General features: G+C 39.0%; 1 protein-coding gene across 5 annotated transcripts in view; it reads right to left on the bottom strand.

Moving 5' to 3' along the window:
- The window catches only part of LOC110256324 (uncharacterized), a 146,533-nt gene that overhangs the window by 59,302 nt on the left and 60,043 nt on the right, over positions 1-27,188 (bottom strand). For 3 of the 5 annotated variants that reach the window (XR_014824228.1, XM_084990089.1, XM_084990090.1), the window contains one exon: positions 3,966-4,057. The exons of the other annotated variants lie outside the window; for them this stretch is intronic. The gene's annotated coding sequence lies outside the window, so the exon portion shown is untranslated. The remainder of the gene's footprint in view (positions 1-3,965; positions 4,058-27,188) is intronic. 5 annotated transcript variants of the gene reach the window in all.

Below are 27,188 nucleotides of genomic sequence, written 5' to 3'. Positions count from 1 at the left end.
TTCCAAGATCTACAGTGAAATCTGCATCACTCACAAATGTTTGTTGACTTGGATTTTAGAATTATTATTATTAGAATAGGTGAAATATATACCTATTGGCACAAAAGATAAAGGACAAAAGAGTATAGTAGAAGAATTAAGTCTTCCTTCCATCCCTATCTCTCAACCAATAGAGAATAAATGCAATGATTGGAGTTCCTGTTGTAGCTCAGTGGTTAACGAGTCCAACTAGTATCCACGAGGATGTGGGTTTGATCCCTGGCCCTGCTCACTTGGCCGGGAATCTGGCATTGCTGTGAGCTATAGTGTAGATTACAGACATGGCTCATCAGATCTGGTATTGCTGTGGCTGTGGTGTAGGCCAGCAGGCAGGTCCAATTTGATGCCTGGCCTGGGAACTTCCATATACCATGGGTACGGTCCTAAAAAGGCAGAAAAATAAATAAATAACTACAATGCAGATGAATTGTGCTAGGGCTCATCTTCAGAAAACTGAACTCATCACGTTAGGACAAGAAAATCACTCTAGATATTAGTACTGTACCAGATCCACTGGGAAGATGAATAAAACAGAACCTTAGCTGAGTGTCCGGGACCATCTCCTGAAGCCTCAATTGCAGAATCAGGCTGACAATAAAGCAGCTGCTTCTCACAGAGTCAGGAAGTTACTGCCTGCATCATGCCCCATACTTGTCACAATTTGTACCAAAGTGGGAGCCAGACAGTGGCATCTCTCTACAATTGCTGCAGGAAAACCAAATGTACCCTTCTTTGGGCTCCTCAGCAGAGTGGCAAAGAGCAGACTCTAAAACACTGCAAGCCACTTTGCCTTCTAAATTTTAAAGCTCAAACAGAACTACAACTGCAAAAGAATCTATGAAACGTAGCCTTTATCTTTCCCAATTTCGAAAGGGCTTAGAATGGGTGTTGAGCAAGCCCCTCCATAGGATAGCCATAGGAGTAGAATTCCCCTCAAGAGCAAAATATTTGAAAGTCTCTAGAAATAAAAATCATATGGCACTAGCAAAAATTCACAAAAATAAGGTAAAGGCACAAAAAACAGAATCTAGAAAGACATTCATTGACTTAGTAAAAGATAAATATGGCATTTTCAAAGCAGTGGAATTTCAAAGCACATGGCATTATTTAATTCTATTTATGGCTGAGTAGTATTCCACGGGATATATGTGTCACATCTTTTTTATCCATTCATCTGTCACTGAACACTTAGGTTGCTTCCATCTCTGGCTATTGTAAATAATGCTGCTATGAATATTGGGGTGCATGTATCTTTTCTAATTAGAGTTTTCTTTAGATACATGCCCAGGAGTGGGATTGCAAGGTCACATGGTAACTCTATTTTTAGTTTTTAAAGGACCCTCCATACTGTTCTCCATAGTGGCTGCACCAATTTACATTCCCAACAACTGTGTTAAGAGGGTTCCCTTTTACCCACATCCTCTCCAGAATTTATTATTTGTAGAATTTTTGATGTTGGCTATTTTGATCAATGTGAGGTGATACCTCATTTAAGTTTTGATTTGCATTTCTCTAATAATTAGCAATGTTGAGCATCTTTTCATGTGCCTTTTGGCCATCTGTATGTTTTCTTTGGAGAAAGGCCTCTTTATATCTTTTGCTATTTTTTTGATTGGGTGAACACTCTGCTTTTTACATATAAGGCTACATCAATAAAGCATTTCACTGTTAAATGGCACAAAATTAAATAGTTGTGTAGTATTATACTGTATTTCCATAATATAATTTATTTAACTAATTTCCTATTTTTGTAATTTAAGAATTATGAGGAAGGGGAGTTAACAGCAAATAAAAGTAATGCTAAAAATAAATACTTTCGTATATCCATGACTATATCTTGGGGATAAATTTCAATCAGTGGAATTATTGGGTTGGATACCAAGAAAACTGTGTGTGTCTGTGTGTGTGTGTCTTCTTATGGCCACACCTGCAGCATATGGAAATTCCCAGGCTAGAGGTCAAACCAGAGCCTCAGCTGCCGGCCTACACCACAGCCACAGCAATGCCAGATCCAAGCCTCATCTGTGACTCACACCACAGCTCAGGGCGATGCTGGATCCTTAACCTACTGAGCGGGGCCAGGGATCGAATTCATGTCCTCATGATTACTAGTTGGGTTCATTACCACTGAGCCACAAAAGGAACTCCCAGGAAAACTTTTAGACTATTTAATACTGTCAAGTTTCTTTCCAGAAAGTCTGAGCCAATTTCCACCTACTGAAGTATGAGAAATTCCACTTCTGCATTTTATACTGAAAACATTTTAATCTTTACAATGGGGACCCATGAAAATAATGTCTCATTGACATTTTAGTTTTCATTTCTTTATTAATGATGTTGAATATCTTTGTTTTGTGATACTCACCAGCTATCTGTATTTCTTCCTTTTTGAACTACTTTTTCATATCTTATTCTTATTTCTTTTAGAGTTGGAAGGATTTATTATTCAGGTGTTTACAGAAGAGTTATATAATGTGTAATGAAAAAATCTGATTTTGAGGAAAGCAAATGTTTCTTGTATCAACCCTGTATAAAACACTGTGACATAAATGTTAACAAAACTTTTCTGTAGGAACCAGAGAAAACACAATGCAGGCACTTTCCTTATAATGATTTAATGGCACATGTCTAGCATTAATTGTTTTTTAAGGCGAACCACATAAGCACCTATAAGCATCATCTCATATAATCTTCTCCTAAACTCTACTAGACAGATACTGTTAAGACAGCCTTATAACAGATGAGGAAACTTAGACAGAAAGGATAAAAGTCTCAGGGATGGTAAATTATGTGACCAAGATATTTTATATGACTTTAAACTGTCTCTTTTACTGACCAAACTTTTGGCATTCTTCCATTGAATATGTGCATCTGTATTGTTTCCCTGGCTAGAAGACAGACCCACAAGATGAGGGCCAGGTCTTCAACTTCCTACAGCCTCTGCTCCTCTCCATTTTCCTCCCCCTCACTGGCAATTAGACATCACTGCTGGGGCCACAGCAAGAAATGGGCAGGTACATGGTGATTTTTCAGACTGACCAATGGAATCCTAACTCTTGCTGGTAACTTCCCCAAAGGACCTTATAAGCCATCTAGTCCAACCCCAGACTTTATATCCCACTCTGCTAAGCAAATGGCCATTGCCATGAATGGACAAATAGAGGCACAATACTTCTTTTTCATCACCCCTGTACTTCCTTTAGGAGAGGTGATAGACCTGTCTGTTGCCACAGTTTTAATCATAAGTCCTAAAGCTTTCTGAAGAGTCAGCTACTCTCATCACTTTCCCTTGTATCTTGGTTACACTGACCCCATCAGCCTCCAGGTCAGCAGGTACCTGATACTGTATAATGATAGGGACAATGGCATCATTAAGTGATTAGGCTTCTAAATCTGAGAAATATCCCATAGCACCATATTGCCCTGCTTTTTAAAATGCAACATTAATGTGTTGAGGCCAGAGCTATGTATCCATTACTGCCTTTAAATTAGAAGTCTGAAAAGAGATTACGATTTGAAAATAAATTGAGTCATCTTGTTCTTGGGGATATCTCACTTTCTTTGAAGTAGAAAATATAGACTGCCAAAAAAAAATCAAGGAAAAAGTTCAATATTAATTTTTCCATGCTTCAAGGCTTAGAAACTTTTTCAGTTTGTGTCATGATTGGTAGCATTAAAATACGGACAAGAAACAGGGCAGACATTTTATGTAACCATCATTAGAGTTCATGGTAAGCCATCTGTAAATGATTCATCCCGCCTTCCCTTGACTGCTGTAAAATTACCATAGGTTTACCCGTAATTAGTCCAATACAGCAGGCAACCACAGGAAATAAAAGAAACAAATGATATGGAACAATAGCACTTCCTAACATATATATTTTTATTGATAAATCACAGACGTTATTTGAGCCCCTATCACAAACCTGTTCTGGGTAGGAATTCTTCTCTACTTCTGACTCCTTCTGTATTAAGGAAGCTCAACTAGTCAACAGGCATCTCTCCACTGCTTGCTCACCTGTGAAGGGAAGCAGAGTGACACAGCCAAGCTCAGACACCCTGTCATTTTTATTGGGAATGAGATGCTCATAGAATGTAGGGATTTTTTCCCCTTGCTTTCTCATGATCCAAGTCTTACTTGGGCAGTTTCTCACCGTGGGGAGGCCTGTCCCAGTCACAGATTGCTTGTGACTGGAGGAGTAAGTCGACTTAATTCTCGTGATCAGATTTAGGAAACTCATTTGACTCTCACCATAAGTTACATTCTCAACTTGGTGTTTATCCTAATAAAGATGGCATTTTGGCCTCTAATTTGCTATTGTTTGACATATCTTAATTTGTTATAAACCCAGAAAGAAGAGGAGGGTTAAATTTGGTGCATTTTCAACGCAAAGTTTTATAGGGTGGGAATTGAAAATTCCCACACTAGGGAGTTCTCGTCGTGGCTCAGTAGTAATAAACCTGACTAGTATTCATGAGGACACTGATTCGATCCCTGGCCTCACTCAGTGGGTTAAGGATCTGATGTTGCCATGAGCTGTGGTGTAGGTCACAGACGTAGCTTGGATCTGGCATTGCTGTGGCTATAGCACAGGCCAACAGCTGTAGCTCTGATTCAACTCCTAGCCTGGAAACTTCCATGTGCCACAGGTGCATCCAAGAAAGAAAGAAAGGAAGGAAGGAAGGAAGAAAGGAAAAGAAGGTAGGAAGGAAGGAAGGAAGGAAGGAAGGAAGGAAGGAAGGAAGGAAGGAAAGAGAGAGAGAGACAGAGAAAGAAAGAGAGAAAGAGAGAAGAAAAGAAAAGAAAGAAAAAGAAAAAGAAAGAAAGAGAAAGAAAATTCCCACACTAAAAATTAAGCAAAAGTATGGAATTGGGGAGGGCAAAATATTCAAGTAGGCTTTTGTTAGGACCAGGAAATGTGGTTGTGAAACTTGAACTTCAGTGAGTAGGCAAAGCATTTTTTTGTCTTAGTGGTTTGTAGAGGTTTGTATTAAACCAGATTTAGCCTTGGTGGCCTAGGCCACTGGATAGCAGACCCCAAGCCAGCAACATGTTATATTGACCTTGATGGGTGACTATGGTTTATGGTGGTTTGTTCATAAGACTAAAGACTATTTCTCCAGAGGCAAGTGATCTCAGATTCTGTAATGGTGTTAAGAATCTGTTAGTATGGCATTTACAGAGCAGGGTCATGTTTGATGAAGATCCAATATAGCCAAAATCATAGACTAAAATACAACCTGAAGTCAGTACTGCTTAGAAAGTTTAAAAATAAAAGCTAATTAGGTGTAGTTCTTTCTGTATCTTGATTACACTGACCCAAAACACCAGCCTTCCAGGACAGCAGCCACCTGATACTGGATGATGATATTCAGAATGCATTTATTGCATACCTCCCAGGCACAAGAAAAATGAAGATGAGTGATACAGAGCTCCTTGAGCTCACAGTACTCCCTTCCAAAGGCCATCACACACAAGATAATAAGCACTGCAATCCAAGTAGGCATGGAGTGCTACAAAGCACTGAGAAGGTGCTTTATGCCAGCTTAGTAGAGGGATGTTGATCAGAAAGCTTCCATGGAGAAGTGATAGGTTACTTGAGTTTGCAGGATTGGAAGAAGGAAGCTGGCAACAGAGGGACAGAAAAGGTCAGAATATTCAGGAAGAAGCAGCCACCTTTTCTCAGAAGAGATGTTCAGGGATCTGAATAACCCAGCTTGAGGAAAGGGAAGCCACAGACGGTCAGGAAGAAAGAGTGTTGGGAGAGAAAGCTAAAGGGGGAACAAGAACAGAATGGTGAAGGGAGTGACAAAATTAGATACATGTCTTAGGAAAAGTACTCTTGCTGCAAAGAAAAGCAGGGTAAGAGGGACAAAAGGTATTGGGGTGAAGAGTATCTGATGGATTGGATCTGGAGCCATATTGAGGATGGAGTTGACAGGAACATAGTTCCTATATGTGGGGTTTGGGAGGAGGGTGGAGGTGACCACTAAAGGAAAAGGAAATATTAATAACGATTCCCAGGTTTCTGATTTCAGAACTATGTGACTCCAAAATGCCATTGACTATCACAGGAATTTAAGAAGGGCTCACTGCCACTGGAGTTTGAAATGCTCAGTCCAAGAATTCCTGTTGTAGCTCAGAGGATTAAAAACCTGACATGGTATCCATGAGGATGCAGGTTCAATCCCTGGCCTCGATCAGTAGGTTGAGGATCCAGTATTGCTGCAGCTCTGGTATAGGCCACAGCTGCAGCTCTGATTTGACCCCTTAGCCCAGGAACATCCATATGCTGCAGGTGCAACCATAAAAAAGAAAAAAATTATAAAATGTTCAGTCCATGGGGCTGAGACTCAATAGACATAGGAGCCAACTAACTAATTATAATTATACCAATAGCTAACAGTTCACTTCTCTCTGTTAAAATTAGGGATAGGGTTAGGGTTAGTGATTAATATAACTAGAGGGTGTGGTGTGAATGTGTGTGTCACACCCCGCAAATTCATATGTTAAAATCCTAAGCCCTAAGGCTGGGCCTTTGGCAGAGCCCTCATGAATGGGATTAGCATCCTTATAAACAAGCCCCAGAGAGATCCCTCACCATGTGGAAGCAGGCTCTTACTACATACCAAATCTACTACTGCCAAGATCTTAGACTTCCCAGACTCCAGAAGTGTGAGAAATAAGTGGTTCATGTTTATATGCCCATTGGTTTATGGTATTTTGTTATAGCAGCCAGAACAGACTAAGACACCACATAAGTTTTTGAATGTTTACTCTGTGCCAGGATTTGTGCTTAGAGAAGAAAGTTAACTCTCTTAGGTTTAAACAGCAGGAAAGTATACCACTGATCCCAAGTCATATTATTCTAAATTTTTGTGTTTACTCAATTTGCTCTGTTGTTTCCAGACAGTTCTGAGAGGCTAGGGTATCAAAGTAAATCTTTGTGTCTTTGTCTTCCCCCAGTCAAAGGTCTAGCCGAGCATGTTAGCTACTCTGTCAGTCTGCTTATCACTGTGGGAAGACTACTTTTAAAGTGAAATTGACAAACCAAAGCAAAAAACCCCACTAATAAAAAAATAGTAAGTTAGCTGTGCTTGGCCTTAGAAACCCTTATGCTTTATGTATAAATCAGTATACTCCTGCCCCAAAAAGTAGGCCGTCATGGAAAGAGGCTTCAAAGAGAAGGGTAAACATTAATTTTGATGTCTTTGGGAGAAAGAAAGAAGTAATTTCAAGGTTAAGCTGTAACTCTAAATTCTTTTCATATCATCATATGCGTAAGTGACTCAAAGAGATGGTATTTTTCTCTTTCACACATCATTTGTACCAAGCAATGGTTTCTGTGTTGGCTGGTCACTTTTTAAAGAACAGAACAGCATGCGCATCTCATGTCCATATTCATTCTCTTGACACCACCTAGAACATGCACTCTTCTCTAGCAGCATTTGGGAAAGAATTACTATACAAAATAAAGATAGAAAGGGTAAAAAATTCTGTGTTTACTCACAGAAATTTAAACTTTAACATGGAAAAGAAGCAGGAAATCTTTCATTCAATTTTTTGAATTACTAAAGAGCTCTAGCAACCTCTCTGAGAAAATCATTTCCTACCCAGGTGGCTTTATGAGCTTAAATGATTCCCTTATTGATCAGAACTTCAAAAGGCAGTAAAAGCCAGTACAAAATAATGGGATTATTTTTTGAAGGTCCTAGGTGTTTAAATGGTAGCTTTCTAATGTTTCTCCTTTTCTTTTGAACATGCACTTCAAATGTGCAACTATTAAATGTCTAACTTATATCAGGAAATCTGATGTGACAGTGTCTGATCAGCAACAAATTGCTGAGCGCTCAGCTCTTGGTCCAAGCCATCATGGTCTCTTACCCAGATGACAGTAATCACTTCTAAATTGGTCTCTCAGCTCTCAATCTTACCCTCCTGCAGGCACGTCCCCACAGAGCAGTCCGTTCATTCTCACTGCTGCACAGTGTTTCACTGTGTGAGTATATCTCAATTTATGTATTCATTCTACTGTTGAAGGACATTTGGGTAGTTTCTTGCTATTCAAGCAAGAATTACTCAAATCAAGTAAGATTACTCAAATCAAAATTATCCAATTCATCTTTTTTGTAAGCATACAGACATAGTTTTGTTACATATTCATGGGAGCATGAATTTACTGGGTCATAGAGCAGGTATATGTTCAGCTTTAATAGATAATGCAAATAGTTTCCTAAACTGGTAATTAACATTGCATTTTTGTTTTGCTCTCCACCCCCCCCCCCTTTTTTTTGCTCTTTTTTAGGGCCGAAACTGTGGCATATGGAAGTTTCCAGACTAGGGGTTGAGTCAGAGCTGTAGCAGCCGGCTACAGCCACAGCCACAGCAGATCTGAGCTGCACTGCAACCTACGCAGCAGCTTATGGCAATGCTGGATCCTTTTACCCACTGAGCGAGGCCAGGGATCTAGCTAGCATCCTCATGGATACTAGTTGGGTTCATTTCCACTGAGCCACAACAGGAACTCCCTTCCCCGTTTCTTTTTCCATTCAGCGTTTTACAAATCTTCTCTTTTTCACTTGTATTTTTCTTTCAGTGTTCAACAGTAAGCAAAAAATCTAATCATTCTGAAAAAAGTAGATTCTTCGGCGTTCCCGTTGTGGCGCAGTGATTAACTAATCTGACTAGGAACCATGACGTTGCGGGTTCGGTCCCTGGCCTTGCTTAGTGGGTTGACGATCCGGCGTTGCCGTGAGCTGTGGTGTAGGTTGCAGACGTGGCTCAGATCCCGCGTTGCTGTGGCTCTGGCGTAGGCTGGCGGCTACAGCTCCAATTCGACCCCTAGCCTGGGAACCTCCGTACGCCGAGGGAGCGGCCCTAGAAATGGTAAAAAGACCAAAAAAAAAAAAAAAAAAAAAAAAAAAGCAGATTCTTCGTAATTGAGGGAATTCAAAACAGTGTGTCTCAAACCCCAAAAGCATTTCCAGGAGGCACTCCAAAGTGTTCTGAATGATGGTTCATTGATGGGAACACAGGCAGCCACATCCCACACCATTTTACAAGAAACACACTAAACTGTCCTGGAATGTTTACTGATAAACTCAGTCATGTGACAGTAATAACTAATGAATAATTTGAGATAAGCTTTGCTATTGCATCACCCTATTAGCAGAAATAACTGACTATGGTCATTACCCTAAAGCATCTAAAACCTTTAAACCTAAGTCCAACTCTGTCATATATTTCAATATGAAGTGTTCAATCACTAAGATTTACTTTGATCATTTAGAATGAACCCTTTATTTCTTTACCCTTGCTGTCCTTGTCCTGATCAGTTTGGATCCTACTCTCAGTATCTTCTACTCAGTGGAGGCTTTGCCCTTGAATTGTACTCTTATTTAATATTTCAAGAGTTCATAAGGCCTGCACCCCAGACTAAGCACCTCAGACCTTCCCACAGCCTATTTACATTTATCCATGAATTGGAGCCTGCAAAGCTTGCACTGAAGATGGCAGCATCAGAAATGAAAGAAACTTGGGTCACTGTATGATCAGGGTTCCAGCAGGAAACAGCTGATACACTCAAAAGGGAAGAGTTTTAAAGAAAGGCTATCGACATGAGTGGGCAAAGTTAAAGGATTTAACAAAAGATGGGACTGGGAACAATGGGAAGTTGTCCTTATAACTAGGTGTAAAAGAACAGGATAGATGAGCGAGCATGGCACTTGGAGAGAGCTGCAGTCATGGGAAAGGGCTGCAAGTAGAAGAATGAACCACAGTTGAAACGACAAAGACCCTAAACTCTCCTCTCATTCTGCAGTCTCTCATTGGTGCCTCTTGTTGGCAAAACCCACTGGAAGCCATAGGGCAAGGGAGTGAGTGTGATGCAGTCCATAGGGGTGCAGAGCAGAGTAGGGAAGGCAGAGAATGGGTCTGGTAGGGCAAATACAGATTATCTAGCAGCATCCCAGAATCACTGCCTGGAAGGAGACCATCCAGGAGAGCAGTCTGACCAATAACCCATACAGTAGTCTCAGTGTGCGTTAAATGTTAATCTGTTAAACCTCTAAGATTTAGGGTTTTTTTGTTCCAGCACTTAACCTACCCTAATATATCTGGTCTATTTGTATTTTCATATTATGCCTTTTATATCCAAATTATTTTTCTAAAACCCAGGGGAAATGTATAACAATCCTCTAAAAATATAAATGAGTGAATTTCATAGAGATTTTTTTACATAAATTGTAAATAATTCTACTTTGAGTTATAAGTAATTACTCTGCCTTTAGATGTTCCAAACTGCTGCTTTTAACAATGACGGCTCAAAAGGGAAGATATTGTGAGGAAGGATAAAATATTGCATTTATTCTTCAAAAATGATAATATAAGAAGGAGAAAATACCATGGGAAAACAGTCAAATGAATACCATAGAAAAATTATTTTCAGGACAGTCCACTCCCATTTCAAATCACCCCCTTCCTTTCAGTCTTGCCCTTCTTTCTCCATCCCCAGCTGAAATGCCTATTGCTCTCAAACTGGCCCCTGTTTTCCCAAGAGGCTCTTTCTATTTACTCCACCCCTGCTGTGCTCCAGACCTCCTCAACTTATATCAAAACATAATGCCCTGGGACCTTATTAGGTGAGTGGTTAGATATCTTGATAACCTTATTCATCTGTCCATTTGTTTTGTATTTTTTTTTTTTTTATGGCTGCATCCACAGTTCATGAACGTTCCCCAGCCAGGGACTGAATCTGAGAAGCAGCCTCAACTTACACCGCAGCTACAGCAACACCAGATCCTTATAACCCACAGTGCCGGGATGGGGATTGAACCCATGCCTCCTCTGCAGCAACCCAAGCCACACTGCAATAGAGACAAGACATAGAAGCAGATAACCCTAGTATAATGCAGAAAATGGCCAGTGACATAAAAGAGATGCAGATAAAGCCCCACAGGACTTGAGAGAATAGGAAGGGAAAGTTGACACCTACCATGCCAGGGCTAAGTAGAATGCATACATTAGTTTATCTTTCTTTCATATGGCTACTTTCTGGAGTTTCCATTGTGGCTCAGCGAAAACAAACAGAACTAGTATCCATGAGGATGCAGGTTTGATCCCTGGCCCCATTCAGTGGGTTAAGGATCTGGCATTGCCATGAGCTGTGGTGTGGGTCACAGACGAGGCTCAGATCCAGTGCTGCCGTGGCTATGATGTAGGGTGGGGAAAAAGGGAATTGTGTGACCAACATGATATCAGGAAAACAGAAGGTAGGTTCCAGGAATCCAGTTGGACTATTTTAAAAAGGATGTAGGCAGAAAAGTTGCAAGTAGCAAATGTTGAAAGAGAAGATAGAAAACTGTTTGTAGAGTCTTGAATACCAGACTAAGGCAGCTGGATTCATTCAATTGAGAGCGGGGTTGAAAGCAGGGAAATGATAAGATTAAAGTTGTGTTTTAAGGTGATTAATCTGGCAGTTGGAATATCTTTCCTGTTTTAATAATATAATCACTTTTCATCAGGAATTTTCTTTGCCTTAACCCAAATGAATTAATCTTATACTGTGGCTTTGAACAGTTCTGATAAATAGTTCTTTTTTCAAAAGCTCAAACCTGCATGTGTCCAAGTCAGTCTTGAGTAAGTGTTGTTTTGCAATTTTTTTCTCCCAAGCAATTAGACTTTATGCTACTCCCTAAGTCAGCAACCACATTATTTTGATGCTACACTCTGAAATTAATTCTGAGCTGCTCCCTCAAGGCCCAGTATGTGGTTAACAGCAAATGCTCAGTCACAGCAGGGAGCAGCACTAGTGACTTTTATATGAGATTCTTTTACAAAGCAACATGTGCCGATAGAGAATCCAGTCATTTGTTTTACAAGAAATAATTTTGAAATGACACATTCATCCAAAGAGATATTACCTTGGAATGTTATGAGAATTTTTTTAATACTTGATAAATAACTAATTACAAAGAATAAATCAATAATAAAAATTAGATCATCATCCTTTGACAATCACATATTATTCAATTTATCTGCCATAAGCTAGTTTCTACAACAATGCATGTATACCAAATCAACAAGTGATCATTTCAGACCATTTTAGATAAAAGTTGCATCTTAAAATTGTAAAGTTATACCAGAGAACATTCAACATGTAAGTTCAGTTGATATTTTGTTTTTAATAATATTTATTTTCTCTAGTTTCCCAAACCTACTGCTGACCAGGAAAACTAATTGCAAAGAATACAAGTTCAATAAGACAGTATTACTGAGCTATGTGGTATGGAAGGAGACAATGGAGACTTTGATACCACCCAAGACTCCTATAATTATCTTTTTTGGTTCCATATGTTCAATAATCAACACCTCAGAAAAGAAATGCATTCCTCTGAGATTGAAATACTTCAATATAAAAGTAAAGCAACTCACCAGATTTGAGCTACCTTTCAGCTTTTTAAAAAAAATCCCAAGATGGACCATTTAAAATATTCAAGCTAAATGTATAACTGAACAAAAACTCAGATTGTCATGTGCTTATTATCTGATACACAGACAAACCATCTTCTCTTCTCCAAAGTCCACCCCTGGATTGAGTGAAGGGACAAAGACAGCAATTCCTGCACTCTTCATTCTGTGATATAGGCTCTTCTCTAAGAATCCTCGGTCTATAATGCAAAAAGCTCTGTAGAAGTTATGAGAGATGGGTGAAGAAATAGAGGCTTTCCCAGAAAGTCCTGGAATACCACAAGCCCTCCAACAAATGAGCTCACTTTTCCGGACCTTGGAGTAAACTTCGTATCTAAAATTCAGGAAGCTCAATCCCCTTCATCTGGTCTGGAATGATGTTTTTTTTAATATATATAATGATTTTTTTTCCATTATAGCTGGTTTACAGTGGTCTGTCAATTTCCCACTGTACAGCATGGTGACCCAGTTACACATACATATATACATTCTTTTTTCTCACATTATCATGCTCCATCATAAGTGACCAGACATAGTTTCCAGTATTACACAGCAGGATCTCATTGCTAATCCATTCCAAAGGCAATAGTTTACATCCATTAACCCCAAGCACATTCCTTAAAAATGATTACATGAATTCCTGACAGACCTATTCTGCTAAACTAGTCATCATGTTTTCACTTGTTGCTCCCACAAGCCTGCATGAATCTCTGCCCAGTTTGGTTGATTAAGAGTCACAAACATTATTAACTTCTGAAAAGAGAACTTCCTCTGATCTTGTCAGTTACCTAGAGTCAAGGATGCACATACATATTTGGTTTAGAGCATTTCTACAAATTCTGTTTTCTATACATTTAATTCATGGGCACATAAATATATATAAGTCACTTAAAATGTGCATATATGAAAGAAGATTGAAAGTATTTTATAACATTCCACTTAATTCTGGATAATCAGAGGGCAAATATCTATCACTTAATTTAGCCTAAAACAATCTTTCATTGTAATACCTGTTCTACATAAATATTTGCTTTTTTTGCCATCTGGGTATTCAATATATAATCAACTTAATAATTGCTTTGCTGAGACTTAATTCCCTTCATTTTTATTTTTTAAGAAGACTTTAGAAGCTCAAAGAGTTTACTTCTTTTTTTTTTTTTTTTTGTCTTTTTGCCATTTCTTGGGCCGCTCCCTCGGCATATGGAGGTTCCCAGGCTAGGGGTCAAATCAGAGCTGTAGCCACCGGCCTACGCCACAGCCACAGCAACACAGGGAGCCACATCTGCAACCTATGCCACAGCTCACGTAAATGCTGGATCCCCAACCCACTGAGAAAGGCCAGGGATCGAACCCGCAACCTCATGGTTCCTAGTCGGATTCGTTAACCGCTGAGCCATGACAGGAACTTCGTCAAATAGTTTACTTCTTATTCTCCAGGAAAATCTGGAGCAAGCAGGCCTTGCCTTTCCTCTGGGAGAAACTTGCGATTCCCATTATGAATTCAAGAAGGAAGTGAGTTTTGTTCACATCCCAATTCCTCCAGAATTCTCGGTATGCTCCAGAGTCATTTGTTTATTTATTTATTTATTTATTTTTACTCAAATGAATTTATCACATCTATAGTTGTATAATGATCATAACAATCCAATTTCACAGGATTTCCATCCCACAGCCCAAGTACATCCCCCTGCTGCAGAGTCCTTTGAAACATACATTCTATTACCAAATGCTCTGCTCCAAGGGAAAGTTTATGAGCTGTGTGTAATTTCTACCTCAGTCAGAGAAAAGCTATCTATTCTGTAGAAGCATTAACAGAATGGAGAACAAGATATCTCTTTTGGTCTCCATAAGGTAGCTTTGTCTAATGTAAATTTCTAGATGTCCATGATATAAGGGGGGAGAAAATATTCAAGACCCAAATATTTTTATCCACCATGTTATATTACTTGTACCTATTATATCCTCTACTATACACTCCTTATACCAAAGCATTGTGAAATGTTTTAATGAGGTGGTAAAACTTCAGTAGTAACAGCTATTCTGATTTATGCTAAATAGTGTCTCAGAGAATGAGATTTCACATGCTATACTTTGACTACACTACCAGAACCCAAAACCTCGGTATCACTATAGGGAATCTGGCAACTGCTGTGGGAGCCACCTGAAAGGGAGGGAATGTTGAACCATGTCACCATTGCAGCTCTAAAGAACACGTGTGACCCACGATTCTAGTCATCCAGAACAGTTGACATAGTGGTATTGCTGAGCTCACTGCTCACAGAGGCTGAAGATAGTTGGATGCTTTTATCTGTGGTAGGGATTCTTCCACCAACAGTTTCATCCGTGTTCATTTTTGGCCTCACCAAAATAATGAAGCACTTGGGAGCAAATATACAACCCAACAAACCATAGCTGGATGCCAAGATAGCAAATATTTCCACAGCCACTTTAAATTTGCCTTTGGTGCTCAAATAAGCAGGGACAAAAGAGATCCAGACAATAAAAAAAGACCAGCATTCCAAAGATGATGCATTTTCCTTCATAATAATTATCCAGCAGTTGGTGAACCACAAAGGTTGTAAGAAAGCACAGCAAAGCCAAGAAGACATACATCCCAAATATAGAGCACAAAAATTCTATAGAACCTTCATTACATTCCAGGATAATCTTTATATTTTGAGATTCCATGTTCTTGTACATCCTTGGGGGTTCCAATAATAAGTAGGCTGTGCATATGCCAATTTCGACTAGAATGGAAATTAACACAATGATTTTCCAATAAAGAGGGCAGATGGATGTAAGTCGGGTTTTCAATTTGGAAATTCTGTAGGCTAAAAACAGTGAAGTAGTCTTTCCAAGAATACAAGACAGGCAAAGAGAAAAGCCCAGTGCCAGAGTGACCTGATGTGCCATGAAGTACCAGTTGTATGGTTTGCCAATGAAAAGCATGGAAGAGAGCAGTGTGATGACAAGAGAAACCTGGATGAGAAAGCTTAGCTCCCAGTCATTGGCAGTCACAAGTGGAGTGTGCCTGTATATCACATACACAACTGTGACTGCTAAGACCACAAGTGCCCCAAAGATGGAAAGAATGACAAGCGTGAATACCAGGGCCTCATCATAAGCCAGGAATTCCACCTCCTTTAGCACACACTTGCTCTTTTGTGCATTTGACCAATAATCTTCACCACATTGTTCACACTTCCTTTGACCTAATGAACAAAGAACAGAGGATTGACTACAAAGAAATCCAGTGGTCTGCTTCAGCTGTGAATAGCCCCAAGGAGCCAAAGGCCTAGTGTAACACATTGAGATTTTCTTTACAGAGAATATACAATATCATCAGAAAAGCAGTGGTAAAATGGTCTTAGAGAAAAGCTAATATTAAAGATTGAGAATTGATTTCGATTTTGGAAATTCAGGCTTCCTTCTTGGTTTTAGCTGTTCTTGCATGGGCCTTTTTCAGCAAAATGCCTCTTTCCTTCTCTTCCAATTATCTAATTGAGAAGAGAGGTGTGTAAACTCATAAACCCAAGAATAATGCAAAAATACACGAGAATATTAAAGCTATATTTAGGCGAAACAAGAGGATTACGATAGGGATAACAGGGATAATCTCTTTGTTGGGCAAAGGAGAATCCTGCAACATAAAAAGTTATTTGAGATGAGTTTGTGGTAGATTATTAAATGGATCTCTTCAGTGCTCTTTGGATGATGCAGGTAAAGACTGGAATTCCCTTTTAATCACTCTGACTGCTGGACTGGATTTCTCAATGCAACTCTGTGCAGAGACTAAGCCACATGAGGTCTAAGGATTTGTACAGGTTACATTGTTCTTGTTTTCCATCTGGAGAAAATTTTACATTTTTAAAATTTTCTTTAATTTCTCTTTTAAATAAATTGCTATTGAGGGCCTTTTGGCAAAAGACACACAATTTGTGTTATCTTTCACAGAAGGTACAGATAAAAATAAACCTGCTCCAACATGCTTCATGACTAAAATTCTGGTCATGAACAGAAATTCTGCAGGTTGTAAAAAATTCATAGAGCAGTAGTTACAGAATTCACCTGTGCTACAAATCTTGAGTAATTATGATCTTAAGCCAGTTATCTTTAGGGCTGTAATTCTAGATCTTATATTTCTAAATTATGTTTAGAAATAATTTAGAGATAATTCTGTAAAATATAGAACTATAATTCACTTATTTACTGATTATTCACTATTTTTCATACTAATCTTTAATCTATTTCAGAAATTGAAATAATTTTAAATACTTTTATAAATTCATATATTCATATTTCACATTTAATTAAAAAATTTTTTTCCTCTCTTTAAGTTTATGGATTCAAATGTAGCACCTTTAATTCATGTATTATTATTATTATTATTATTATTATTATTATTATTATTATTATTATTATTATTTAGAGCTGCACCCATGGCATGTGGAGGTTCCCAGGCTAGGGGTCTAATTGGAGCTGTTGCCACTGGCCACAGTCACAGCCACAGCAACGCCAGATCCTTAACCCACTGAGTGAGGCCAGGGATCAAACCCACAACCTCATGGTTCCTAGTCAGATTCGTTTCTGCTGCACCATGACGGGAACCCCCATTTATTACTTTTTTAGGGCTGCACCTGCAGCATATGGAAGTTCCCATGTTGGAGGTTGAATCAGAGCTGCAGCTGCTGGCCTATGCCACAGCCACAGCAATGCCAGATCCAAGCTACGTCTGTAACACACACCACAGCTCACAGCAACGCCAGATCCTTTACCCACTGAGAGAGGCCAGGGATCGAACCTGTATCCTGATGGATACTAGTTGGGTTCTTAACCCATTGCACCACAATGGAAACTCTGCAAATGTAGCCCTTTTAGTACTAAATCCCATTGTTATGTTTTTTTCATACTAAACAGAACATCCAATAGTTTTGATGGATTATAAATTTTGAGATAAATTTTTTATACCTATTTACAAAGAAGGCCCCAATGGCCCCCTTTGCCAAAACATATTTAATCTACTTGTATTTTAATATCAATGGAAAAATGACCATCTCTACCTGGTTCCTGTGACACATATCCATTAGGACATGGGATGCAATCAAAGCAGTATATTGGTTCTCCATGACGAATCCCTTTCCGGGTCCCAGGTTGACACAGATCAGTACAGACAGAATAGGGAAGCTAGCAAAGACAAATACAATGCATGTAACAACGCCCTGTGTTCCTACCACTTGCCAAGCTAAGAAAATTTCCACCCAGATTTCCTTGGAAGCTTTGCTGTTATCTTGGGAAACCCATGATACCATGGTAGCTGGGCAAAAATAACAGACAAAGAAAATAATGACATGGAAAGCCTAGAGGAATTTTGCAAGGAGTCCTGTAGTTGATTCTAAAAATTAGCAAAATTAATCCCAAACCTAACTTTTTCTAATCTTGAAGACTCAGATCAGGCTCCATATCTATGGGGCTCTGAGAAAGGACAATTTGTCATGTCTGTTTCTGCTCAGGGGGTGGGGGTGAGGGAAAGAATCATCCTGAGTGCCTGAGAAAGACTTCTCAGCAAGGGCATCCCAACACAGTCTGAAGATGTACCATACAGAGTCAGTACAATAAAAATGAAGGATCTATTCCATGGGGAAAACTGCATGGCAAAAGGGAAAAGCGGACAAGGCACAGCACTGGAATATTTTCTCATACAGAGAGTTTAGAAAACTCAGTGGTAAACACAGTTCTCTCCTTACATTCTACAAAGTTGTGCACATTGAAACCCACTATAAATGGTGTTTGTAAATCCTTTTATATCTTAACATAAATGAGGAGCTTCCTTTTTTTTTTTTTTTTTTTTTTTTTTTAGGGCCTCACTTGTGGCATATGGAAGTTCCTAGGCTAGGGGTCAAACTGGAGCTGCAGCTGCCATTGTACACCACAGCCACAGCAACACCAGATCTGAGTTGCATCTGCAACCTACACCACAGCTCATGGCAATGCCAGAGCCTTAACTTACTGAGCAAGGACAGGGATAGAACCTGTATCCTCATGGATACTAGATGGATTTGTTACCACTGAGCCACAATAGGAATTCCAATCTTCCTACTTTAAAAGCAGATAAGATGTATTTTCCATTAAGCAAAGATTCACTTTGGAAAGTGAATATTAACATTTATATTTACTTTGGAAATCAGAAGTTTCCTCTATTCTGTTTCCCAAGGTAAAGCTGAATTAGATAACAATGGAAAATATCAGAAATCTCTGAGCTCAGTTATGGTATGTAAAATTACTTAAGTATGTATTGCTAAACATAATTGATGGGCTTTTTGTAAGGTGTGTTTGTGTGTCTGTGTGTGTGTATGACTGTATTTCCTCTCTTCTCACCCAGTCTTAGGAAAAGAGCACTCCACACACCTTTCTTTGAAAATCACCACTATGAGCTGATGACTTTGTTTTATTTCTCACCCTCCCTCTCAACCCTCATTATCCAGCTTCCAACCCACTCACTTCACTAAAATGTTCCTTGCCACATCTGATAGCTCTTCCTCTAGTGTCAATCTCCTTCTTCTGTCTTCGATATTTGGCACTCTTGATCAACCCTTCCTGGAGATGCAGGCTCCCCTGGCTTCTACTGAGTCCTTTTATTGCTTTTGATGGTTCTACTTCCTCTACCTACCTCATCACTGTGGACATTTTCTTTGTTGTTTTGGTCCTTATTATTATTATTTGTTTTTTGAAGGCCGCACCCACGGCATATGGAGGTTCCAAGGCTAGGGGTTGAAATGGAGCTGTAGCTGCTGGCCTACGTTGCAGCCACAACAATGCAGGATCTGAGCCAAGTTTGTGACCTACACTATAGCTCACGGCAATGTCCAATCCTTAACCCACTAAGCAAGGGCAGGGATCAAACTTGGGTCCTCATGGATGCTAGTCAGATTCATTTAAGCTGAGCCACAATAGGAATTCCTGGTTTTGGTCCTTGATCATCTGCTTTTCTCTCTCAGTATAAAGCAGCTTATTCATTCTCATGTCTTCAACCAGCACCTCAACATAAGAACTACCGAATCTTGGAGTTCCCATCGTGACTCAGAGGTTACGAATCTGACTAGCATCCATGAGGATACAGATTCGATTCCTGGCCTTGCTCAGGGGTTAAGGATCCGGCATTGCCATGAGCTGTGGTGTAGGTCGCAGACATGGCTCAGATCTGGCATTGTTGTGGCTGTGGTATAGGCAAGAGGCCACAGCTCTGATTCTACCCCTAGCCTGGGGATCTCCATATGCTGAGGGTGCAACCTTAAAAAGAAAAAAAACAAAACAAACAAACAAAAAAAAAACAACTACCAAATCTTGACTCTAGCATCAACCTTTCCCATCAGACCTCTAATACCATATCCTAAACTTCCAATGTCCCTACTCTGAGATTCCGTCATCACCTCAAATTCAACATGTTCAAAACTATCCCCACTAACCCTATTCCTCCTCCCAATTCCCCATTTCTGTCACTGACATCATCAGTTTCACCCAACATCTCCAACTTATCTTTTGCTACTTGCCTACATGTACCCACTCAGGCCCATCTGCTCAGCAACCTCCAGACTCAGTTTATTACCATGAGTCAAATCATGCTTTATACTGTCTAATTGTTGATGCAGGCCAGTTCGTCAGGGAATCCAGCGGATTCTATTCTTGTCTCCTTTGGTCTACTTGCAACATGGCAGGGAGAATAATCCTTTCAATTCTAAATTGGATCATAACTTTCTTCTGTCACAAATCTCCCCTGGCTCCCTGTTTCACTCAGAGTAAAAGCCAAAGTCCTATTGGCTTTTACCAACAGCCTCTAAGGCTCTATGTTACCCGACCTTCTCTCACCCCTCTTAGCTCCTCTCCCACCACTATATCTCTCTCACTCTTTCCAGCCTTTCTCTTTCTCACTCTTTCTTTGCTGCTCTTCCAAGATGCCAAATGTATCCCTGCCTCAGGGTTTGGAAGTTGGTGTTTCCCCTGCTTGGAATACTTTTCCCGTATTATTGCATGAATTCACTTCATTTTAAGTTTTTGTTCAAATGTAACCCCAGTAAGGCCTTCCCTGACCACACTATGTGAAATTACAGCACTCACCTAAGCACTCCCTATCTCAGTTCCTGCTATTTTTCTCTAACATTATCACCCATTAAAATACTGTATCTCATATTTACTTACATATTACTTATACATATTCCTCCCACTGCAATGTTAGTCCCATTAGGCAGGGATTTGTTCTGTTTTGTACACTGACCTACCCCTAGTTACTAGAAAAGTGTCTAGCACCAAAAAATTGTGCTCAATAAACATCTGCTCAATTAAGTAATTATTGGATTTTAAGTCCTGTGAAGATAGTGGTTTTTTGGTGCTTGACACAGACGTGGACTCATAGCAGATACTTAGCGAATTGTATTTGAACCAATTTAATTATACAAATATAACCATAATTTTAATAAAGATGAGAAAAGTAAAATTATTGTATTCTAATGAAGTATTATTAAAATAGAAATCTACATTTTACTACCTTTTCATCAATTTTAGTGGAACAAGCATTCTATGAACTTTGTATATACTGTCAGTAACATCTTTTCTTTTTTCATGCAAAACATTATATTAAGTACTTGCTCTATGGCTAGCACTAGGAATATTAAAGTAAAAATTCTCAGACCCCATTCAGGGAGAGAGCTCTGGGCCACTCAATGTGGTTTATACTCTAGGCCTAGGGCAGCTCTGTTTTTCTGCAATGATAAATGTGTTGTTATCTGCATTTTCTGAAAGGGTAGCCCCTAGTCACACGTGGCAGTTGAGTACCTGAAATGTAGCTAATGTGACTAAGGAACTGAATTTTAACATTTTATTTAATTTTAATTAATTTTCATTTTAAAAGCTTCATGAGACTAGGGACAACTCTGAATTGGACAGAGCAGCTCTAAGTCAAAGAAATAAAATGCAGAAGATAGCCATGGCTTCTACAGTGGCAAGATTTTTATATCCTGCCATAATGTATTCAAGAGCTTCTTAAGGATGGACCAAGAAAGGGAGGAGCTTGTATGTATGTATGTGTGAGTATGTACAAGTCTATATATGTTTATTGCTACTCGCGGAAAGCCAAGGACCCAAAAAAGAGATTAAAAAGATTAAAAAGGATCCCCTATGTATCTGGCAGAGTGCAGAAGCTCAGAACTCTTCATTTTCTTCTCACATATTCTTATATCCTTCCCCAGCATGATTTGGAAGACTATTTGCGGATCTCAGATCTCAGGTCAAAAGGGCCACAAAAGAAAAGGGAAGATATATAAATAAGAAGAAAGATTAAAAAAGACATCCTCCCCCCAAAAAATGTCTTGTGGCAGCAAAGAACTGCTGGCTGTCCTGACACTCACTTACAGCTCTCTCTTACCCTGCTAGTCCCTCCATTCTGAGATTCACATGGAAGATTAAATTGCCAATGCTCATCCACCACCCTATCACTTTACTCTAACACTACAGGTAGACACTAAATAGAATATCAAAAGCCCTACAGTTCTACTCTCCTAGAACTAATATTTCATTAAGGGTAAAAAGTTCAACTGTCTGATAAGAGATGAGGTTTCCCCTGAACTTTCCCCAACACTTCTCTAGGTGTTACATTGTGTAACTAGCAGATCCAGTCTCTAGTTTCTCTTTTGAAATGTTCAGAGCTGCAATTCTGCATATCAAAGCCTTCCTGTTGCTGCAGGAGGCAGAAGAATTAAAACTGTAATAATATTAATTAATAATAATTCATTATGAATAATAGTGAATAGCAATAATAATGAAAATAACAGCTTTTTATCTGGGGTAAGGATTTTATACTCAAATCCTCAAACCTTGCTTCTACTACCTTCCAGGACAATTTTGAAAACAATTTTTAAAAAGAATTTTGAAAAGTATAAAACTCACCTCTTTCTCCTATAATCTCTCAATAAAGGATTTTTGAATGATACATTAAACCTTACTGAAATGTCTGTGCACCTATATATATTTACCATAATAGAAGCTAATGTTCCCTACATCAAATTATATTATGAATTTGTAAATCCTCCTTCCCATTATTTGACCCTGGGAATAAATAAGAGGGAAAAAGAGAAGAAAGAGATGAAGTTCCTCCAGAACTATGGTCAGAAAGGGAAGGGAAGGACTTCTGGGTTGTCCCAGGGTAATGGCAGCTGCTAAACTGTGAATCTCTCCACACATTCTCTGAAAAAGACCATACAGATTTAAAAAAGTAAATAAAACCACATGTGATCCACAACTTCACCATCATAAAGAGCCTGAAAATACTATGAATTTCAAAGTACTTGTAACTAGAGAAATAGCCATTAAATTCCAGCATGACCATCTCTAGAGCTCCCTCCTCATCCCTAGGCCTGCGGAAAGTGAGGGGAATCTGGGAAGACTGTGCAAGAAAGAGTAAGGGGGAAACAGACGATCTAAGGTTAACAGAGAGTAGACAAAATCATTCCTAGAAAGAAAATGTCCCATCCTACATTAAACCAGGTCCAAACCTTACAGAGACAGCATGGCCTATAGGGCAAGGTCTTGAAGGTGGGACTCAAATCAATGGTTTCACCATAGCAGTGAAACCAGAAGGTATACAGATGGAGAAATACCTTTTTGAGGTGTGGTAGAAAGGGAAAGATGCAAGAAAGGAAAATTAAGAACCCTGCAGAAACAAGGATGAACCATAAAATCAAAAGACATGTTAAGACTTTCCTTTCCACAAAAAGTCATCCCTTAAATAAACTGCTTTTCACTCTACTAACAGAAGAAGACAGTCTTGAAATAGAGACTTGTGAGTCACCCCAAACTCTCAGCCTCGTTCACGAAGATAACCAAAAATAGAATGTGCCTCCATATAATTTTGCTTTAGGAAGAAAACAGAAAATGAATATCAAAACATCTCAGTGGATTAGGAGTTCTCATTGTGGCTCAGCAGAAACAAACCCAACTAGTATCCATGAGGATGCGGGTTCAATCCCTGGCCCCACTCAGTGGGTTAAGGATCCAGCATTGCCGTGAGCTATGGTGTAGGTTGCAGATGTGGCTCGGATCTGGCATTGCTGTGGCTTCGGCAGAGGCCAGCAGCTATAGTTCTGACTTGACCCCTAGCCTGGAAATTTCCTATGCTGCACCTGTGGCCCTTAAAAAAAATAATAATTTCAGTTAAATTCCCCCCCAACACACACACAGAGTAAGCAGACTACTTTAAATATCTCAAATCAGATATTTTAAAATTAAAAATATAAATGGATATGACTGGAAGATATGAAAAAAGTTCATTTTACTCAGCAAAGAAACTGAAGAAAAGATAGAGCCTTTTCAAAAATTAAGATAAATGTCAAAGTGTTCAGAAAAGAATATATTTGAATGAAGAGTTAGTAAGGGTCATTGAATAAAGGCAAGAAAACAAGAGAGAATAAGGATGAGATTAAATTAAAAAGGTAAGAAGGAAGTGAATAAAATAGAAGAGAGATAAAGACGTCAAATATTTTGATTAGAATACTTGAAGAAGGAAAATAAAATCACAGAAAACTACAATTCAAGGAGTTCCTGTTGTGGCTCAGTGGGTTACAAACCCATTAGCATTCATGAGGATGCACGTTCAGTCCCTGACCTCATTTAGTGGGCTAAGGATACAGCGTTACTGCAAGCTGTGGTTAGGTTGCAGATGCAGCTCAGATCCTGCATTGCTGTGGCTGTGGTATAGGCCAGGAGCTGCAGCTCTAATTCTACCCCTAGCCTCAAAATTTCCACATGCTGTGGGTATGACCCTAAAAAAAAAAAAAAAAAAAAAAAACTAAACAAAAAATATAATCCAAGAAAATGTTCCAAAAATAAAAGATCTCGGAGTTCCCACCGTGGCTCAGCAGAAATGAATCTGACTATCATCCATGAGGACGTAGTTTTGATCCCTGGTCTCACTCAGTGGGTTAGGATTCAGTGTTGCTGTGAGCTATGGTGTAGGTTGCAGTCGTGGCTGAGATCCCTCGTTGCTGTAGCTGTGGTGTAGGCCTGCAGCTACAGCTCCAATTCTACCCCTAGCCTGGAAACCTCCAGATTCCGTGGGTGCAGCCCTAAAAAAAGAAATTACAATAAAATAAAATAAAAATATCTGAATCTCTCTATATAAAAGATACATATTTTATTTGGGAAAATTAACTTGGAATAGCCAACTCTAGGTTTCTGATACTCCATAGCACCTGAAACAGTATAGAAGTGCAAGTCTCTCTATATATAAAATGTCAAAGTAACTAACTTCTGATGATTCAGTGTTCCAAAATATTGTCGCATTCTTAATCATCACGAGTTCAAATTTAGAGTTTGTGAATATATATTCTCCAACCTTCATAAAGGCAATCTCTCCATTATCATCTAATTGCCAATTAAGAATATCATAGTATCCAGCCACATCTCCATTATCACCGATTTCTATTCTCATGCCATTATGCGTTGTAAACTTAAGTGTCTTCAAATAGTACATTAACTAGAAAACAAGGGAAAAAAAACATCGGAGGAAAAAAATGTATAAAACTTTGATTGCCTAGAAAAGAGGGTTTATAAAGAAAATACTAACAAAACTCATCTTATTCATGGAACTGAATTTTTTTCTTTACCTCTATTTTTTTGCTGTCTAATACAATAACTTCTAGTCACATGTGACAATTGAAATTTGAAAAGTGGCTGACCAAATTGACATGGGCTGTAAGTGTCTAGTAGACAGTGGGCTGCAAAAAGTTAATTCAAAAACATGCAAACTCTTTCATTAATAATTTCATGTAATTATTTTTATGTAATGTTATCATGATTATGACCCCATATTATTTTGGTGTTAAATAAAATACGTTAAATTTAATTTCATCTGTTCCATTTTATTTCTTAATATGGTTACTGGAAAATTTTAAATTACCCGTGTGGCTTGTAAATTTCTACTGGACAGGTATGGTGGCCTGTCCTAGTATCTACCTGCTCAGGAAAAAGAGGATATTCTCTCTTAGATTTCTTTGCTTGTAGAAATGAGTCTATACTACTATCACCATTCCCTTCCCTGTATGAAAGGAAGATCAGCAAGATCCATCCCTTGCCCTTAAAAGTTGAACAGTCCATTAGAAGGGCTACAAATAAACAGATACTAATAGTAAATTCAATGTACTCTATGTTGCTGTTGTGGAGTGTTGAGAGGGCATAGGTGAGGGAGTGGCTAACTAATTGCCTCAGGAAAAATGGTAGAGGTTTCTGCAGGAAGTGGGCATGCTGAGCTAGGTTTTAAAATAGAAGCGATTTGCCTGACAAATACTGGGGACAGGGAGATTCTTTTTTTTTAATTATTATTTAAGTTTTATTGAAGTAGAGTTGATTTACAATGTTGTGGTAATTTCTGCTGTATAGCAAAGTGATTCAGTTTTACATATCCATTCTCTTTCAGATTCTTTTCCCACATAGATTATCACAGAATATTGGGTAGAGTTCTCTATGCATCATGGCAGGTCCCCATTGGCCAATCATTCCATGAGTTATATATGAGACAGAAAAATCTAAGCCAGGGGAATAATATGTGAGGTCACGGCCAGGACAATGAAAGTGAATGAGGCTGATTCTACACCCAAAGAATGATGTCATAGACATCAACAGGAATCCTCCAACAAAATAATACTTCTCATACTCTTGCTTCACTCGGTCAACCGTAGCTGGGGTAGAAGCACTTGTCCTTTAGCATGAAGGTAACCAGTCTACACTGAGATATATCCTGTGCCCTTGGTCTTTGTCAGCACCTCATGCTGGATTTATGTTTCCCAACCAGGGAGCCCAGTCCAATTCCTAACTCTCTACAAACCAGAGAGGCCGTACAGTATAGCAGAAAGAGCCTGAATTATGGCATCTGATGGTTTGGTGTCATATTTTGGTTCTGTCAAATGACATAACCTCGGGCAAGTCCTATATCCCAATTAAGCATCAGTTTCCTGGTCTGTAAAAGAAGGGAAATCATTTTTGCCCTACCTCTTCATAGGGAATAAGCTGAAAGCTTTTAGTAAGTTAGTATACCCAGGTAAGTATTACGATAATCACCATCCACCATTAGGGCTACTCCAGGTCACATTCCCTTTTCTCTCTTCCTCTCCTTCTTTTTCTCTATCTGATCTCAATCAACATGAAATCATCAGTGTTCACAATAGGGTGACTTTAAGTGCCAAGTCCATTAGAGAGAGGCACATTTTTCTTTTCCAGTCTTCAAGAGTCAAGCAAGGAAATTTTCAGAGGCTGCCACCTTACAACTTTTCCATAATTCCATCTGTTTATCATTATTGGATGGCAGGACACAGTTCCCTACCTCCAGGCATGCAAAGGAATTTAGAAATGTCCAAATAAACTGCAAAAGTAAAAGGGTTTTACAAATCTATATATTCTAACCAAGTCTGCTAATAGGATAAGCTGAGAAAAATGAGTATGAAGTGCATTATCATTTTGGTTTTAAATAAATCACAATTTTTTTACTTTGATACATTCGTGAAGCACTCATGTACCTATGAACTCTCTCTGCTCAGAGGCCTTGCTTGTCACAGTTTTACATCATTCAGGGAATTTGTGAAGGAACATAAATTCTTTTGGACTAAACCATCAACATTCACCCTGACACTATGTGGCCCCT

This window comes from Sus scrofa, chromosome 13, assembly GCF_054392235.1.
Source record: "Sus scrofa isolate SSC_HxYL_T2T_F1_AM1 chromosome 13, Sscrofa_HxYL_maternal_Yorkshire_Landrace_v2.0, whole genome shotgun sequence".
NCBI lineage: Eukaryota > Metazoa > Chordata > Mammalia > Artiodactyla > Suidae > Sus > Sus scrofa.
Note: the sequence above shows the minus strand (reverse complement) of the source record. Positions and strands in the feature narration are given on the sequence as shown.